The 17,314-nt window shown below is 42.4% G+C and overlaps 1 protein-coding gene and 1 pseudogene across 7 annotated transcripts in view; one reads left to right on the top strand and one right to left on the bottom strand.

Annotated features, from left to right (window-relative positions):
• Nucleotides 1-17,314, top strand: part of ST18 (ST18 C2H2C-type zinc finger transcription factor) — a 322,431-nt gene that overhangs the window by 36,119 nt on the left and 268,998 nt on the right. The window lies entirely within an intron of this gene.
• LOC143999764 (U2 spliceosomal RNA) lies at nt 3,954-4,059 on the bottom strand (annotated as a pseudogene).

The raw sequence follows: 17,314 nt of genomic DNA, 5'->3' as shown, positions 1-17,314 counted from the left end.
TGATTTCACGCCTCACTACCTATTACAGTTTTGAAGGCCATAAAATGCCAAGATGGCACAAAACCCCCACAAATGACCCCATTTTAGAAAGTAGACACCCCAAGCTATTTGCTGAGAGGCATGTTGAGTCCATGGAATATTTTATATTTTGCCACAAGTTGCGGGAAAATTACAAACTTTTTTTTTTTTTTTTTTTTTTCACAAAGTTGTCACTAAATGATATATTGCTCATGCATGCCATGGGCATATGTGAAATGACACCCCAAAATAAATTCTGCTGCTTCTCCTGAGTACGGGGATACCACATATGTGGGACTTTTTGGGAGCCTAGCCGCGTACGGGGCCCCGAAAACCAAGCACCGCCTTCAGGCTTTCTAAGGGCGTAATTTTTTGAGTTCACTTCTCACTACCTATTACAGTTTTGAAGGCCATAAAATGCCAAGATGGCACAAAACCCCCACAAATGACCCCATTTTAGAAAGTAGACACCCCAAGCTATTTGCTGAGAGGCATGTTGAGTCCATGGAATATTTTATATTTTGCCACAAGTTGCGGGAAAATTACAAACTTTTTTTTTTTTTCACAAAGTTGTCACTAAATGATATATTGCTCACGCATGCCATGGGCATATGTGAAATGACACCCCAAAATAAATTCTGCTGCTTCTCCTGAGTACGGGGATACCACATATGTGGGACTTTTTGGGAGCCTAGCCGCGTACGGGGCCCCAAAAACCAAGCACCGCCTTCAGGCTTTCTAAGGGCGTTACAGTTTTGAAGGCCATAAAATGCCAAGATGGCACAAACCCCCCCCCCCCCAAATGACCCCATTTTAGAAAGTAGACACCCCTAAATTTAGGGGTACACTAGTGAGACTAGGTAATAAATGGCGGGTGCCCTGAAACTATAAAAAAATAACTAACCAACCAGCGTCACCTGTAACAGTTATATGGTGATCACTGGTGAAAGGGTTAACTAGGGGGCAATCAGGGGGCTTTATGCGGTAGTATATGGGGGTCCCTGGCGCTATAAAAAGCTGCGGCGAACCTAAATACCTACCTGCCTAACTAGCGTCACCTGTGACACTAATACAGCGATCAGAAAAACGATCGCTTATTAGGCTGGGTTCACACTGGAGCGATGCGGGAACGCCACGAATGCGCGGCGGGTTCCCGCATCGCATGCCTCCCGGCGGCAGTTCACACTGCCCTATGCGAACTGCTGGGAGTGTCAGTGAAATGTTAATGACACCCCCAGATCAGTTCGCATATCGCAGTGCGATCTGCAAACTTGGATCGCATGGTGTGAACACCCATGCGATCCGATTCTGCTGCGGACCAAAAAAAGGGTCCCGTGCGAGTTTGCGGCGGGTGCGGCGGGTGCGACACGAATTCAGCCATACTATCTGTATAGCTGAACTCGAATCGCACAGAGATCGGATGTGATTTGCACTGCAGTGCGGTGCGAATCACATCCGTTCTCATAAACCGCTGCAATGTGAACCCAGCCTTAGTGACACTGGCGACGGGGGGTGATCACGGGGTTAAACCTTTATTGGGGGGGTTAGGGGGGTACCTTAGAACTAAAGGGGGCTAACCCTAACTGCCCTAACAGTTATTAGTCACAAATGACACCTGCCGGGTGATCAGGGGGTTAAACCTTTATTAGGTAATAAATGGCGGGTGCCCTGAAACTATAAAAAAATAACTAACCAACCAGCGTCACCTGTAACAGTTATATGGTGATCACTGGTGAAAGGGTTAACTAGGGGGCAATCAGGGGGCTTTATGCGGTAGTATATGGGGGTCCCTAGCGCTATAAAAAGCTGCGGCGAACCTAAATACCTACCTGCCTAACTAGCGTCACCTGTGACACTAATACGGCGATCAGAAAAATGATCGCTTATTAGGCTGGGTTCACACTGGAGCGATGCGGAAACGCCGCGAATCCGCGGCGGGTTCCCGCATCGCATGCCTCCCGGCGGCAGTTCACACTGCCCTATGCGAACTGCTGGGAGTGTCAGTGAAATGTTACTGACACCCCCAGATCAGTTCGCATATCGCAGTGCGATCTGCAAACTCGGATCGCATGGTGTGAACACCCATGCGATCCGATTCTGCTGCGGGCCAAAAAAAGGGTCCCGTGCGAATTTGCGGCGGGTGCGGCGGGTGTGGCGGGTGCGGCGGGTGCGGCGAATGGCTGAACTCGAATCGCACAGAGATCGGATGTGATTTGCACTGCAGTGCGGTGCGAATCACATTCGTTCTCATAAACCGCTGCAATGTGAACCCAGCCTTAGTGACACTGGCGACGGGGGGTGATCACGGGGTTAAACCTTTATTGGGGGGGTTAGGGGGGTACATTAGAACTAAAGGGGGCTAACCCTAACTGCCCTAACAGTTATTACAGTCACAAATGACACCAATGCAAAAAAAAAAAAAAAAAAAAAAAAATGACATTGGTGTCACTGTGACTGGGGGGCAGGGGTAATTGGGGGGGTGATCGGGGGGTAAAGGGGGGGTGTGAGTGTGCCTGGCATGTTCTACTGTGTGTGGGATGTGTTGGTGCAACTCACTGATCCGCTCTCCTCCGTGTCGGAACGAAAAATACCGACACGGAGGAGAGAATACATCACTTCCTCTCCTGTGTTTACATTACAGGAGAGGAAGTGATGTCACCGGGGATTTCCATTCGTCGGGAGCGATCGCGAGGGGGTGGCCATGAATGAATGGCCGTCCCCTCGTCCGGGATCGCTCCCGAACGAAAACCGACCGCCGCAGGCACCGGGCGGGGGCCCGATCGGGCCCCCGACCCGCGGGAGGCAAAACACGTACATCTACGTGCTTATGCCTGCCCGTGCCATTCTGATGACGTAGATCGGCGTTAGGCGGTCGGCAAGTGGTTAATAATCCAAGTCAATTTTTCATTTTTTTTTCTTGAAAAGCCAGTGGCGTGTAATACACACCCAAAAACTCCACCTGGTGCCAAAAAAGTGCACACACATAAAGAGTGACACAAAACATGCAAAGGGTGTTACACGGTCATACCTAGGAAGGACCTTACCCTGATCCCCTGGTGCATTAGGCTCCAGATGGGGACTGCGGTACTCACTTAGCCCATCTGTTCGAAACTAGACAGACTCCTTTCTCTGGAGGGTCTGCCGAAACAGACCCACCTCAGTACTCGGTGGGGCTCCCCCGAAAGGGAGACCCCATGAGAAAGGGCGAACCAAGCCAGAAGGCCATGTCCACTCCCACGCATGACTGTCAGGATAAGCCTGAGGACCCACACCCTACTAATCACACTGTGACAAACGTATAAAAAAACAAAAAAAAGTACAAAAAAGTGACGAACACAGGGGTAAATAAATAGAAAGTGGGGAGAAGGAAGTGGGAGAAGTGAAAGTAGCCATTGTGCAATACAATGGCTGGTCCTAGCCAAAAGGCTCGGCCCTAGAGGCAGGTGTGAAAAAAAGTGTGTTGTGAAGTGACCATGGTGTCAACAAGACTCAAAGTGTTCTCATCCACACAGTGAGAATTATGACACCCCCGGACTGCCACTCCAGGGGCACATTCACCACGGGCTTTACTCTCAAACCTGACCAACAGCCCAGTCAATGCTGCCCCCACCCAAACCAGAAAGACCTGGAGTTCTGAGAGCTTAGGGAGAGCCCCTGACCCCAAGGATCAACCACCGCTCCTGTCACTCCTACTTAATTACATGCGGAAATTACTAACTGCCCCCCCCCCCCCGGAAAGGTGGGCCAGTGTTCTCCCCCGAAAAACTGACTGGAGCAAGGACTACACCAATCTAGTCCAGAAGGCCAGGGACCCGACCCTCTGTCCAGACCCGGTGCAGCACCCATCCCCCCCAGGAGCACCCTTCCAGGTGGCTCCTCTCAACCATTGATCGGCCCCCAGTATCTGAAACTACCCTTCCAGGTGCAATTACACCACTGGATTTGCATAGCTCTCCCCTTTGGGAGTAGCACAGCACCTCCTCTGGAAACTGATAAGAACAGATACTGCACTTGATCTTAGTCAAAAGACAGAGAAGCGATAATCCAAGTCAATTTTATATTTTTAATATATCTGTGCATTTATGTATACCTAAAATATAGAGGCCTTAGAGAGAGCAAGAATTGAAGTGTGAATGATAAATGACTGGTCTTCTTTTATATTTTTAGATTTTCTAAGTTCTAACCCATTAGTTGCAAAATTATAGTATGGCTAATCATGATAACGTACACACAACATATACATTTTTAGCTGCCTGTCCAAAACCTACAAAAACAATTATAATTACAGCATACTGCACAATAGTCTTTCAAGCAAACCTTGTGTGTGTTGGTAGTATTCGGTTACTATGTACATACTCTGTGCAACATATGGAGCAGAGTACAGTCTTAGATTTCAAAGGTCAAATGAGGTTTTGCTTAGTACAGTAATTTGATACTGAATATCACAGAGAAAGTGTTTTTGCTTACACGAATAAAAGGAAATGATTGATAAATACATTCAAAATCATGTCAGTTCAAGAACAAATTGCTATATTGTACTAAGAACTTGTGGATTAAATGATTACAGTCAGTGTTATATAACCATATTCCATTAGTTAGTATCGGAAGGTTCATTTCAGATGTCGATAACCTGTAATCAAACTTGAAACTGGTACAAAATGCAGGCTGTAAGAAGTCGAAATAGAATTATTGGCAAAACTTTTTTTTTCACTTTGGATAGAGTAAGGGAGGACTTTAACCCCTTTTGGTTTTGTTTTTTTACCCATTGAGGAGATTTACCTTCACATGCTGCCCATAATAGGAAGTGCGAGGAAATCCCTGCAAATTAAGGGAATTCACTGGGGGTCCTCAGGCCACCAAAACTAGTGTCCCCATTGGAAGATCTCCCCTCTATTGCTGTTCTGGGAACAACCCAAGATTTGGGATTTTCTTTTACTTTCACTTTTAAGGATATGGTAAATGGGACTAATAGAGAGGGTGAATCTCCCTAACGGGGGAAAGAGGTAGCAATAAAAAGCTGACAGCTATTCTAATCCATTTATACTCTAAACTAAAAAAATGTTTTCCCTTTAGTTATACCTTAACTTGGGTATGACCAATAAACCTATTGGGTTTTGAATTCAGGTTTTAGGTTAACGATCAGAAAATATTTGAAAGTCTTCAGACATATACCAGGTGTGTTACAGGCATTTTTTATGTATCAATCTTCAGGTGTTTTTTTCTCAAGTTGAGTAAGGGGAAGAGAGGGGTTCTATAGCAGAAGAGAAATGTTTCAGGTGTAAAAATACATGCAAAAATGCACATATCACATGTTTACAGACATTTTCAAGTCTATGGGATCAAAAATGCCTAAATATGCTAAAGGAAAATAATAAAAAAAATGCAATGGGCTAAATTATTACATTTCATATGTTTGCATTATGTATACAGTATGTTAGATTAATGAAATTTATATTCTTTCTAGCCGAAGATTTTTATTCAGGTTTTCAAATAATCTACACAACACTTAAGGAAGATGGGCCATACATTACAGAATGTTGGCTGAAGCCACTTATATTGCGCTAAAAGAACTTACATTATAACTAGAGGTCATAAACCAATGAGCACAGAAATTATGATGGGAAACAATGAATCCCTCAAGTAATAGTAAAAGAGTGAGAGGATAGGGAAGTAGGAAGGATAGGGAAGTAGGAAGGTGAGCGGGTGAGGTAAGGGAAGAAGGGCAAAGGGGGGTTCCCGGAGGGGGCCAATGTCATGGTGAGGAGGCTACTTGTGATGATAAAGGGAAGGAGTGCGCTGTTATAGGTCAAGTAGCATGGTATAAAAGTTTGCACTATAGCTGGCTCTGTGTTCTTCACCCATAGCAGCCCCCTTTACCATAAGGCAAGCAGGCCTACCAGTACACTGTGCATCAGTCCCTCACAGCCTCTACAGCAAGAACTAAGCAATCAAAGACCACTGATTGCTCAGCTCCCAGCTCTTATACACAGTGCTATAGTGCCTGGCTACCACGCTGGGGCAGATGCGAGCTGATCACAGCAAATATGTACTTGCAGTTGGCAAACAGGCGGAGTGATCCAATGGAAGTCCAGGTTCAAGGCAGACAATGTTCAGAAAGCACTCAGGGTCCAGAAATTAGTCCAAAGTCCAATAAAAGGTAGATAACAAGGGGATCCAAACTAGCAGGCAGGACTGATCAGGCAAAGGTCAAAGCAACAAGGCAAGCAAACAGGGAGCTTGAAGCATGTGTTGTAAACACTATCATAATCATGAATTTAAGGGCCTGGCAGGCTTAAAACAGGTTTGGTCTCCACCCAAAGGCTGTGTCTACATTAATCACCCTGCAGGTGGTCATTTAGAGAAGGAGGGCGCAGCTCAGCCAAAACCAGGATGCTGGAATGAGACCAGCAGCTGTCCTGGAACAGGAACATTATATGCTCCTGACAGTGGGAAGGAACATATCTATCCACTGCTGCCAAATTTTAGTATATGTGGGGACATGGTCATGTAGGATGGCATGTGTAACATTTAGATTAAGAGAGGAGATTTTTCAGGCAGCTCCCACTGTCTGTTTAGAAGCTTGAAATGCATAGTGGTAATGCCTGGGGGGGGGGGGGGGGTATTTAGAATAGCTTTAGTGGGATCTGGAGCAATAGTTTTGCCAAACGCTATGGAGAGAAGGTCAATGACTTTTGTCCAGCACCTGTGAACCATGGGGCATGCTCACCAGATACAAAGGTATGTTCCCAATTCCTTGCAGCCCTAAAAGCACTCCATTTAATTTGAAAGTAGCCAAACAAGTTCTGTTGGTGGCACATGAATGCATTGGCATTGCCTTGAGAAAGGGAAGATCCCATCAGGGCCTGCTAAATCAAACACGGATTAGAAAGAGGCAGCATAAGTATAGGCTGGGTACAGTGAGGGCTTCTACATGAAAGATAACATAGAAAAGTGGGGTGGGAGATGATCTCTCCAGTGTTTTATTCAGTCCCAGAGGGTGAGGGAGTGTAAAGTGATGTGTTTTTTAATATATATATGCACTGCACTTCACTGTCGAGTGCAATTTGGTCAGTTGGACCATTTGAGCTGTATGGTAGTTGTGTATTAGATGGGGGAGCCCCAGACTACTCCGTATTTTGGGCAAAAAAAATGTGGGTCTAGGGAGTTTTGGGTGTCACCATATAAAGTGGGAAAAGCATTGTTGAAGTATATGCATGTGATATAAGGGCTCGTTAACTGGCAAGAAAAGGTACAAGATTTTGAGGAGGAGTGTCATTTTAATGTCTGTGATTTTGCCCAACCATGGTATATGCCAGGACTTAGATTGAGTCAGTAGACAAAAAAAAAGCTAACAAAGTTTTTAGGGAGGCAAAGTCTTGTGGGGAGAGAGTCAAACTAAGGGCCTTTGATTTGGCTTCAATAACCTCCAAGTCAGAGATGGTAGCAAACTTTTCAAAGATCTTTAACAGAATGGCTTAGTTGGGTGAAATTGATAGTACTATTTATGTGTGCAATATCTGAGAATTATTTCAAATGCCACAATTCCAAAAATGCCATATTTATTTTTTGGCATAATACATTTTCATTCAATATGTTATTTATAACCTGCTATTTTTCACAAAGTCTTGAGTTAAAACCCAAGACAAGTATGAAAACACAACTAAGGTGAATATTTAAACTAAAGCTCTCTTAAGGCTTAAAGGGGTTATAAAGTCTTGTTTTTTTTATAACAAATATGCCATACTTACCTCCTCTGTGCAAGGGTTTTGCACAGAGTGGCCCAGATCCTCCTCTTCTGGGATCCCTCCATGGTGCTCCTGGCTCCTCCTCTTCTCGAGTGCCCCAACGGAGAAGTGCTTTAGCTGAGGGCACTCTTGCGGGCACGCTCTCGAGTCCTGCTGCTCCGTCCATTGCCACAGACATCAGGACCTGGCTCCACCCCCGGCTCCCATGTCATTGAATTTGATTTACTGCAGTGGGGGGGTAATGGCTCCTGTTGCTATCAATCTATCCAGTGGGGACCAAGACACACCGGCTGGAGCTGGTGTGCCCATCACCGTCGCTGGAAAGACTGGGTTCAGGCAAGTATAAGGGGGCTCTAGGAGGCAGCTGCAGCATAGGAGGTTTTTCACCTTACTGCATTCTATGCAGTAAGGTGAAAAACCCTGACAGACTTGTATTTTTACTGGGCTGTGGGAGCTCTGATAAGTGGTCTCTTAGTCTTCTGACATGTACTCCAGTTTTCAAACAGAAAGCCTGTACAGATGTATGAGCTGAATCATCTGCAGGAGCCTACATTGCACCCATAATCTACTGAGCATGGGTGCTATGATTTCCAGTCTTCTGCACAAAAAAAGGATAGATGCAAAAAAAATTTTTAATGCAAAAATATGTGCATTTATTATTTTGTTCTGTAAAGGTGAACTTAGCCTTGAAGCAGCAGTTTCTTCTGCTATACAACATAGATCGATTGTCTGGGCGGCAGGTGAGGTGAGTATTAAATATTTTTGCATCTTTTGTAGAAGTTTTTTTTTCAATGAGTTTATTTAGCCGAATGGAACTTCTAAACATGTGCTCCTAAATCTTCTAAAACAGCTAAACAAACTCATTGTGTATAGTTCTGATTGTAGGGATCATCATAACTGGACAGTTCCATTCCTAAACATGCCTCTCAGCAAATAGCTTGGGGTGTCTACTTTCTAAAATGGGGTCATTTGTGGGGGTTTTGTGCCATCTTGGCATTTTATGGCCTTCAAAACTGTAATAGGTAGTGAGAAGTGAACTCAAAAATTTACGCCCTTAGAAAGCCTGAAGGCGGTGCTTGGTTTTCGGGGCCCCGTACGCGGCTAGGCTCCCAAAAAGTCCCACATATGTGGTATCCCCGTACTCAGGAGAAGCAGCAGAATTTATTTTGGGGTGTCATTTCACATATGCCCATGGCATGTGTGAGCAATATATCATTTAGTGACAACTTTGTGAAAAAAAAAAAAAAAAAAAAAAAGTTTGTAATTTTCCCGCAACTTGTGGCAAAATATAAAATATTCCATGAACTCAACATGCCTCTCAGCAAATAGCTTGGGGTGTCTACTTTCTAAAATGGGGTCATTTGTGGGGGTTTTGTGCCATCTTGGCATTTTATGGCCTTCAAAACTGTAATAGGTAGTGAGAAGTGAACTCAAAAATTTACGCCCTTAGAAAGCCTGAAGGCGGTGCTTGGTTTTCGGGGCCCCGTACGCGGCTAGGCTCCCAAAAAGTCCCACATATGTGGTATCCCCGTACTCAGGAGAAGCAGCAGAATTTATTTTGGGGTGTCATTTCACATACGCCAGCATGTGTGAGCAATATATCATTTAGTGACAACTTTGTGTAAAAAAAAAAAAATTTTTTTTTTGTCATTATTCAATCGCTTGAGGCAAAAAAATAAAATATTCAATGGGCTCTTATCAATTTCCTTAGGGGGTCTACTTTCCAAAATGGGGTCATTTGGGGGGGTTTTGTACTGCCCTGCCATTTTAGCACCTCAAGAAATGAGATAGGCAGTCGTAAACTAAAAGCTGCGTAAATTCCAGAAAACGTACCTTAGTTTGTAGATGTGACAACTTTTGCGCAAACCAATAAATATACAATTATTGACTTTTTTTTTACCAAAGACATGTGGCTGAATACATTTTGGCCTAAATGTATGACTAAAATTGAGTTTATTGGATTTTTCTAATAACAAAAAGTAGAAAATATCATTTTTTTTCAAAATTTGCGGTCTTTTTACGTTTATATCGCAAAAAATAAAAATCGCAGAGGCAATCAAATACCATCAAAAGAAAGCTCTATTTGTGGGAAGAAAAGGACGCAAATTTTGTTTGGGTACAACATTGCATGACCGCGCAATTACCAGTTAAAGCAGCGCAGTGCCAAAGTGTAAAAAGACCTCTGGTCATTTACCAGCAAAATGGTCCGGTCTGAAAGTGGTTAAAAGGTGTCAGTCAGGAGAAGGATAGAAAAGAATTTCCAAGGCATTACCTATACCAGTGATGGCAAACCTTGGCACCCCAGATGTTTTGGAACTACATTTCCCATGATGCTCAACTACACTGCAGAGTGCATGAACATCATGGGAAATGTAGTTCCATAACATCTGGGGTGCCAAGGTTCGCCATCACTGACCTATACCATGGAACACAGTGAAGACAGTCCTCATCAAATGGAGAAAATATGGCACAGCAGTGACATTACCAAGAAGTGGACGTCCCTCCAAAATTTATGAAAAGACGAGAATCTTCCATCTTCCCATCAACTCTGACCCGCTTCCCTGTCCCTGCTGGAGAAAAGCATCCCCACAACATGATGCTGCCACCACCATGTTTCACAGTGGGGATGGTGTGTTCAGGGTGATGTGCGGTGTTAGTTTTCCGTCACACATAGCACTTTGCTTTTAGGCTAAAAAGTAAAATTGTGGTCTCATCTGACCAGAGCACCTTCTTCCACATGTTTGCTGTGTGTTCCACATGGCTTCTCACAAACTGCAAACAGGACTTCTTATGGCTTTATTTTAATCAAGGCTTTCTTCTTGCCACTCTTCCATAAAGGCTAGATTTGTGGAGTGTACTACTAGTAGTTGTCCTGTGGACAGATTCTCCCACCTGAGCTGTGGATCTCTGTAGCTCCTCTAGAATTACCGTGGGTCTCTTGGCTGCTTCTATGATTAATGCTCTCCTTGGCCCGCCTGTAAGTTTAGGTAAATGGTCATGCCTTGGTAGGTTTGCAGTTGTGTCATACTCTTTTCATTTTCAGATGAAGGATTAAACAATGCTCTGTGAGATGTTCAAAGATTGGGAATGTTTTTTTTATAACCTAACCCTGCATTAAACTTCTCCACAACTTTATCCCTGACCTGTCTGATGTGTTCCTTGGCCTTCATGATGCTGTTTGTTCACTAAGATTCTCTAACAAACATCTGAAAGCTTCACAGAACATCTGTATTTAGACTTAGATTAAATTACATACAGTTGGACTCTATTTGCTAATTAGGTGAGTTATGAAGGCAATTGGTTTCACTAGATTTTATTTAGGGGTATCAGAGTAAAGGGGGCTGAATACAAATGCACACCATGCTTTTCAGATATTTATTTGTAAAAAAAATAGAAAACCATTTATTATTTTCCTTCCACTTCAAAATGTTGTGCCACTTTGTGTTAGTCTATCACATATAATCCCAATAAAATACATTTATGTTTTTGGTTGTAACATGACAAAATGTGGAAAATTTCTAGAAGTATGAATACTTTTTCAGGGCACTGTAGATGTGCTAACTTAGTCATGTGTCATAGGATATCAGTAGCCAGAAAGTACAAGTCATAAAAGTACATTATAAGATTTGTTGTTATGTATCTGCATCATTAAGCCCTTGTACACACGGTCGGACATTCTGCCAACCAAATCCGTTGGATTTTGTCCGACGCATTTTGTCCGACGGATTGTGTCCGAAACCAAGTTTTCGGAAAATCCGATCGTTCATAACGTGATGACGTTATTTCGTTACGACGGGACTACGTTCACGCTAGTAACCAATAGCTTTGGTGTCGAAATTTGATCTGAGCATGCGTGGCACTTTGTCCGATCAAAATTCTCTACACATGATCGGAGTATGTCCGATCGGACCAGTTTGTCGGAAAATATTTCCAACAAGTTGGAAAATTGGGTCCGACAGATATTCAGACGGAAACAGTCCGATGCATACCACACACAGTCGGATTATCCGACAAAACGGTCCGATAGGACACATTCCATCAGAATCTCTGACCATGTGTACAAGGGTTAATTGTAAGGTTTACTGGAGCATCAGTCTGCATAATAACCACTTCAATAACAGGCACTTACCCACCTTCCTGCCCAAGTCAATTTTCAGATTTCTGCGCTGTCGCTGTTTAAATGACAATTGCGCGGTCATGTTACAAACTACATTTTTACCATTTTATTCCCACAAATAGAGCTTTCTTTTGGTGGTATTTGATCACCTCTGCGTTTTTTATTTTTTGCTAAACAAATAAAAAAAGACCGAAAATTTTGAAAAAAATAAAAGTTTTGCTTTTGTTTCTGTTATAAAATTTTGTAAATAAGTACGTTTTCTTCTTCACTGATGGGCACTGATAAGGTGGCAATGATGGGCACTGATAAGGCGGCGCCGATGAGGTGGCACCAATGAGTGGGCACTGACAGGCACTGACAGGCACCGAAGATGGGCAATGATATGTGGCACGGATGGGTGGCACTGATATGCAGCACTGATGGGCATTGATAGGTGGCACTGATGGGCACTTATGAGTGGCACTGATAGGCACTGATAGGCGACACTGATGGGCACTGAAAGGCTGCAAATATGGGTACTTATGGGTGGCACCGATAGGTGGCACTGCTGGGCACTGATAGGTGGCATCGATGGGCACTGATACGTGGCACTTATATGCGGCACTGATAGGCATCCCTGGTGGCACTGGCAGTGGTAGGCATTGTAAGTGGGCACTGATTGGCAGCTGCCTGGGCATTGATTGGCAGCTGCCTTGGCACAGATTTGCATTTCCCTGGTGGTTTAGGGGGGCATACCTGGTGGTCCAGTGTGGATGAGCATCCTGGTGGTCCTGGGCAGCATGATGGTGGTCCTGGGTGGGATCTGAGGGGGGCTGTGCTGATAAACAATCAGCACAGACCCCCCCTGTCAGGAGAGCCACCGATCGGCTCTCCTCTACGTGCGTCTGACAATCGCTCTTCCTGTTTTCATTGTGATCAGCCGTGATTGGACACATCTGATCATGTGGTAAAGAGCCTCCGTCAGACTGACACACGGCACCACTGATCGCCAGGATGTGCAGCCCCACAGGCGTGCGGCGGCTGTTATTCTGCAGGACGTCATATGACGCCCAGTTAGTATAACTGAACCACCACCCGGCCGCCATTCTGCTATAGGCTGTGCGGGGAGTGGTTAAAAAAACTATAGCGATAATGTTGCACTGTGGAAATCAAAATACTTTCCAGTGTTGCTACTGTCCCCCAAAAGGGTTTATCCCAACACGCTATACCAAACACACCATGCCAGAACATATAGGACAGAGCTATATATTTCTGCATGTTTGCACAAGAATTTCCCACAATTTTGAAAAAGCAACAAAATCCCTATACATTAGTTGTGCTTATGCAATAGTTTGGAAGCCACATGTGGTTTTCAGCTATATTGTTCGGTGAAGCACATACATATACATGCATAGATACCACTAACTCCCAACAATTATTTTAAGGCTGGGTTCACACTAAAATTGGATGCGGCTCAAAGCAGGGATCTGGTGCATCCATTCAGGGGTGATTCAGGCCTGAATTTTTGCCTGAATTCAAACCTGAAACAGGGCCAAAGGTGCACAGGACCCCTGTGCAATCGGCGCCACACCTGCCCCAGAGCTCTCTGAACCGTCTTCATTGAGAGCCGGGCACAATCTCCTGTCATGCGAATTGGACATCCAATTCACAACTCGGCCTAAAAGGAATGCAAAAAAAGAGTGCTTTGTTTACCTAATTTGAATGTTAGCAGCCTTTGCAGTTCCAGTACTTTTTAATAGCTGCATTTACAGGACTATTTTAAGTTTTAAATGAGGAAAATAAAACTGGACCTAAAGTAGAGTTATTGCCCACAATGACCTATCAAATGTCATCTTTTATGGCATATAAAAAGGCAACAAGGACAACATGTCTGGGTAAAGTGGTAAAAAGTTTCATTTTGTGTTGCTTGTAATTTGCTTGTTCTAAATCTAAAACGTAAATAAAAATAATTTACAAAAGAAAAAGGAAACAAGGAAAGTAATCTAGACTTTGGTCCAATGTTGTTTTCTTCTGCTTTTTATAGAAATGACACTGTGCACATAACAATTTTGTATTGTTTTATTTTTTAAGTCTGAGTTCAGATAGTCAGATTGATGTACAGTAGTATTGTATTTTTAATCTTCAAAATGTTTAACATTCATTTCTAGTAAAATTAGTGTATTGTTTTTTAATTACATCAACAAAATCTACTTAGAAGGCAATCAGTTAAAAAAAAAAAAACTCCAGCCAGTGATGTAAATGAAAAGCATTCTTGCTAGGGCAACCAGCAGAATGGGTTAAAGAAAATATATTCGGTTGCATCTGCTTACCAAATCCCTTACTTTAGTAGAAATTCAAATTTTGTAAAGATTATTCGTTTTATTGATGCATATAATTATAATCACAAGCCATCTGCTGATTTGGCAGGCATGGGTGAAATTCTCTAACTCTCATAACCTTTCAAGTACAGTACCCTTGGGACTCTATTTCACTTTTATATTTTGGAAAACATGTAGGGACAAACAAGAGAGGTCACCTGGTGAATGTCAGACCTGGAAAATGAGTTTGTGCCGTTAGTGTTGTGGCTATAAAAGAAAATATTCCATGTTCCTTTTTTTCTTTTTTTTTTTTGGATAGAAATTATCAGAGTTTCCAAAACGATCATTGGGAAATTATCTGTTTGGGCACTAGTTCTCTGCACAGTAAAAGAGGAAGTATTTTCTATGCAGAAAAAAAAGTTTAGTATTTTAGCGACGAGCAAACATCCATTATTGACTTCAGTTTACTATTTTTTCTTCTATTAATTCTAAAATTCATATTGCCTAACTAACGCAATTTTAACACATTTCATAAATTTGCACTTTAACATCAGGAATATAGAACTGCTCTGCAGTTAATATATTTTATGTGAAAATTGCTAACAAAGTTCAATGGCACTCTCACATTTTAATACATCTGCCAGTCTATTTTTCCTGTACATTATTCAGTGACATCTGACTTAATTTTTGATACAAGCTGCATTATAATCTACTAAGTACTCTCCTGCTGAAGCAAAGGTCAATGTAGCTCCACATTAAAGCATAACATGATCTTGTTCATCGAGAAGGTTTTAGCACCGCTCAAGAGTGGCAAATGTTTAGATGACATATTCAAGGGTGCGAATTATATAATACAATAAACTTATCATATAAACAGAGAGTAGGCGTTCATGGGGTAACCTTTGTTATATTCACCTTCATCAATTTTCTCATTTTATATGTATTCAGAATGTTACAATCATTTGCATTTTAGACATTTACTAGTTAAGACATAAACATGGTCAGTTATGGAGTCTGTTAGGCAATTATAGATTAGTTAAATTATTTGTGTTTTACAGTGGTATTCTGGAAGAATCCTAGACTGGTTTATCAATTATGAGCGAATATGGTGGGCTGTTACTTGTCCTCATCATATATATCCTAGCAGCAAGGCCTTTGCAGATTATTTATGTTGTAGTGTGTCCACCTGCTACAGTATTTAGGAGGATTTGTTTCTTTCTTTTAAGAAGTCTTTATTCTACATATTGGAGAATGCAACAGTAATGCCCTGTACACACGGTCAGATTTTCCGACGGAAAATGTTCGATGGGAGCTTTTTGTTGAAAATTCCGACCATGTGTAGGCTTCATCGGACATTTTCCATCGGAATTTCCGTCACACAAAATTTGAGATCTGGATCTCAAATTTTCCAACAACAAAATCTGTTGTTGGAAATTACGATCGTCTGCACACAATTCCGACACACAAAGTTCTGTACATGCTCGGAATCAAGCAGAAGAGCCGCACTGGCTATTGACCTTCATTTTTCTCGGCTCGTCGTATGTGTTGTACGTCACCGGGTTCTTGACGTTCGCCCAACTTTGTGTGACCGTGTGTATGCAAGACAATTTTGAGCCAACATTCGTCAGAAAAAATCCATGGATTTTGTTGTCGGAATGTGCAATCAATGTTCAATGTGTATGTGGCATTAGAGTGATACTTTTCCTTATGTTCAAGTAGCATTGGGTCTTTGGTTCATGTAAGATTAGAGTTTGTAATACTAGCATAGCGGATTCACGAATGAATTCCAAATGTATTAAAAGTTAGTAGATAGCTTAAAAATCTCCATTCATAACTGAAAAAATTGAGTTTCGGGCAAATGTAGCCTTTAAATTCTTGTGAGTGTTTGGAAAGATGACATGGTTGTAAGACCAGATGAGTATGAGTCAGACCAAATTGTTTTTTTCAAATAAGTAATCAAAACATTTCAAACCCAGATCTGATTTAAGGCTTAAGCCTTACCAAAACGTACATCTCTAATACAGAGGGTGCATTGGAGACATTCTGTACAATAGCTGTGAGACAATATCCACAGAAAATTGTTCATTGGCTGGGCAGTATACAATTAGGTTCATACATATTTGGACACAGGCACGATTTTCATACTTTTGTCTCTGTATGCCACCAGAATAAAATTAAAATGAAACAATCCAAATGAATAGACGACTTTCAGCTTTAATTCAAGGGTTGAACATAAACATCAAGTACAAATTTTAGGAACTGCATCCATTCTTATACACAGTCCTCCCATTTTCAGGGACTCAAATTAATTGGACAAATTAATATAATCGTAAATAAAATGTTAATTTTTTATATTTTGTTGAGAATCCTTTACTGGCAATGACCGCCTGAAGTCTGGAACCCATGGACATTACTAAAGACTGAGTTTCCTCCTTTCTGATGCTTTGCCAGGCTCTAACTTCAGTTGTTCTTTGTTTGCGGGTTTTCTCCCTTTAGTTTTGCCTTCAGAAAGTGAAATGCATGCTAAATTGGGTTGAGATCAGGTGATTGATTCAGTCATTGCAGAACATTCCACATCTTTTCCTTAAAAAGCTCCTGGGTTGCTTTTGCAGTGTGTTTTGGATCATTGTCCATCTGTACCGTGAAGAGCTGTCCAATCAAATTTGCTGAATTTGGCTGAATCTGCGCTGACAGTATATCTCTACACACTGCAGAATTCATCTGGCTGCTTCTGTCTTTTGTCACATCATCAATAAACACCAATGGCCTAATGCCACTGGAAGCCATGCATGCTCATGCCATCACACCATGTTTTACAGATGACGTTGTGTGCTTTGGCTCATGAGCTGTACCAAGCCTTCTCCACACTTTTTTTCCCCTGTTATTCTGGTACAAATTAATCATAGTTTCATTCTTTCAAAGAATGCTTTTCCAGATTTTTTTTTTTAGATGCATTTTGGCAGTCTATTTTGGCTTTTCTATTCTTCGGGCTTATGGTAGGTTTGCACCTTGTGGTGAAGCCTCTGTATTTGCTCCTCTGAAGTCTTTTCTTGATTGTAGACTTTGACAAGGATATGCCCACCTCCTGGAGAGTGTCCTTCACTTTTCTGGATGTTGTGAATGGGGTTTTCTTTACC

The sequence above is a fragment of the Lithobates pipiens genome, unplaced genomic scaffold (assembly GCF_037356315.1).
Source record: "Lithobates pipiens isolate NorthernLeopardFrog02 unplaced genomic scaffold, aLitPip1_a1.2 Scaffold_19, whole genome shotgun sequence".
Taxonomy (NCBI): Eukaryota; Metazoa; Chordata; class Amphibia; order Anura; family Ranidae; genus Lithobates; species Lithobates pipiens.
The sequence above is the reverse complement of the archived record's forward strand: the minus strand, read 5'-3'. Positions and strand labels throughout refer to the sequence as shown.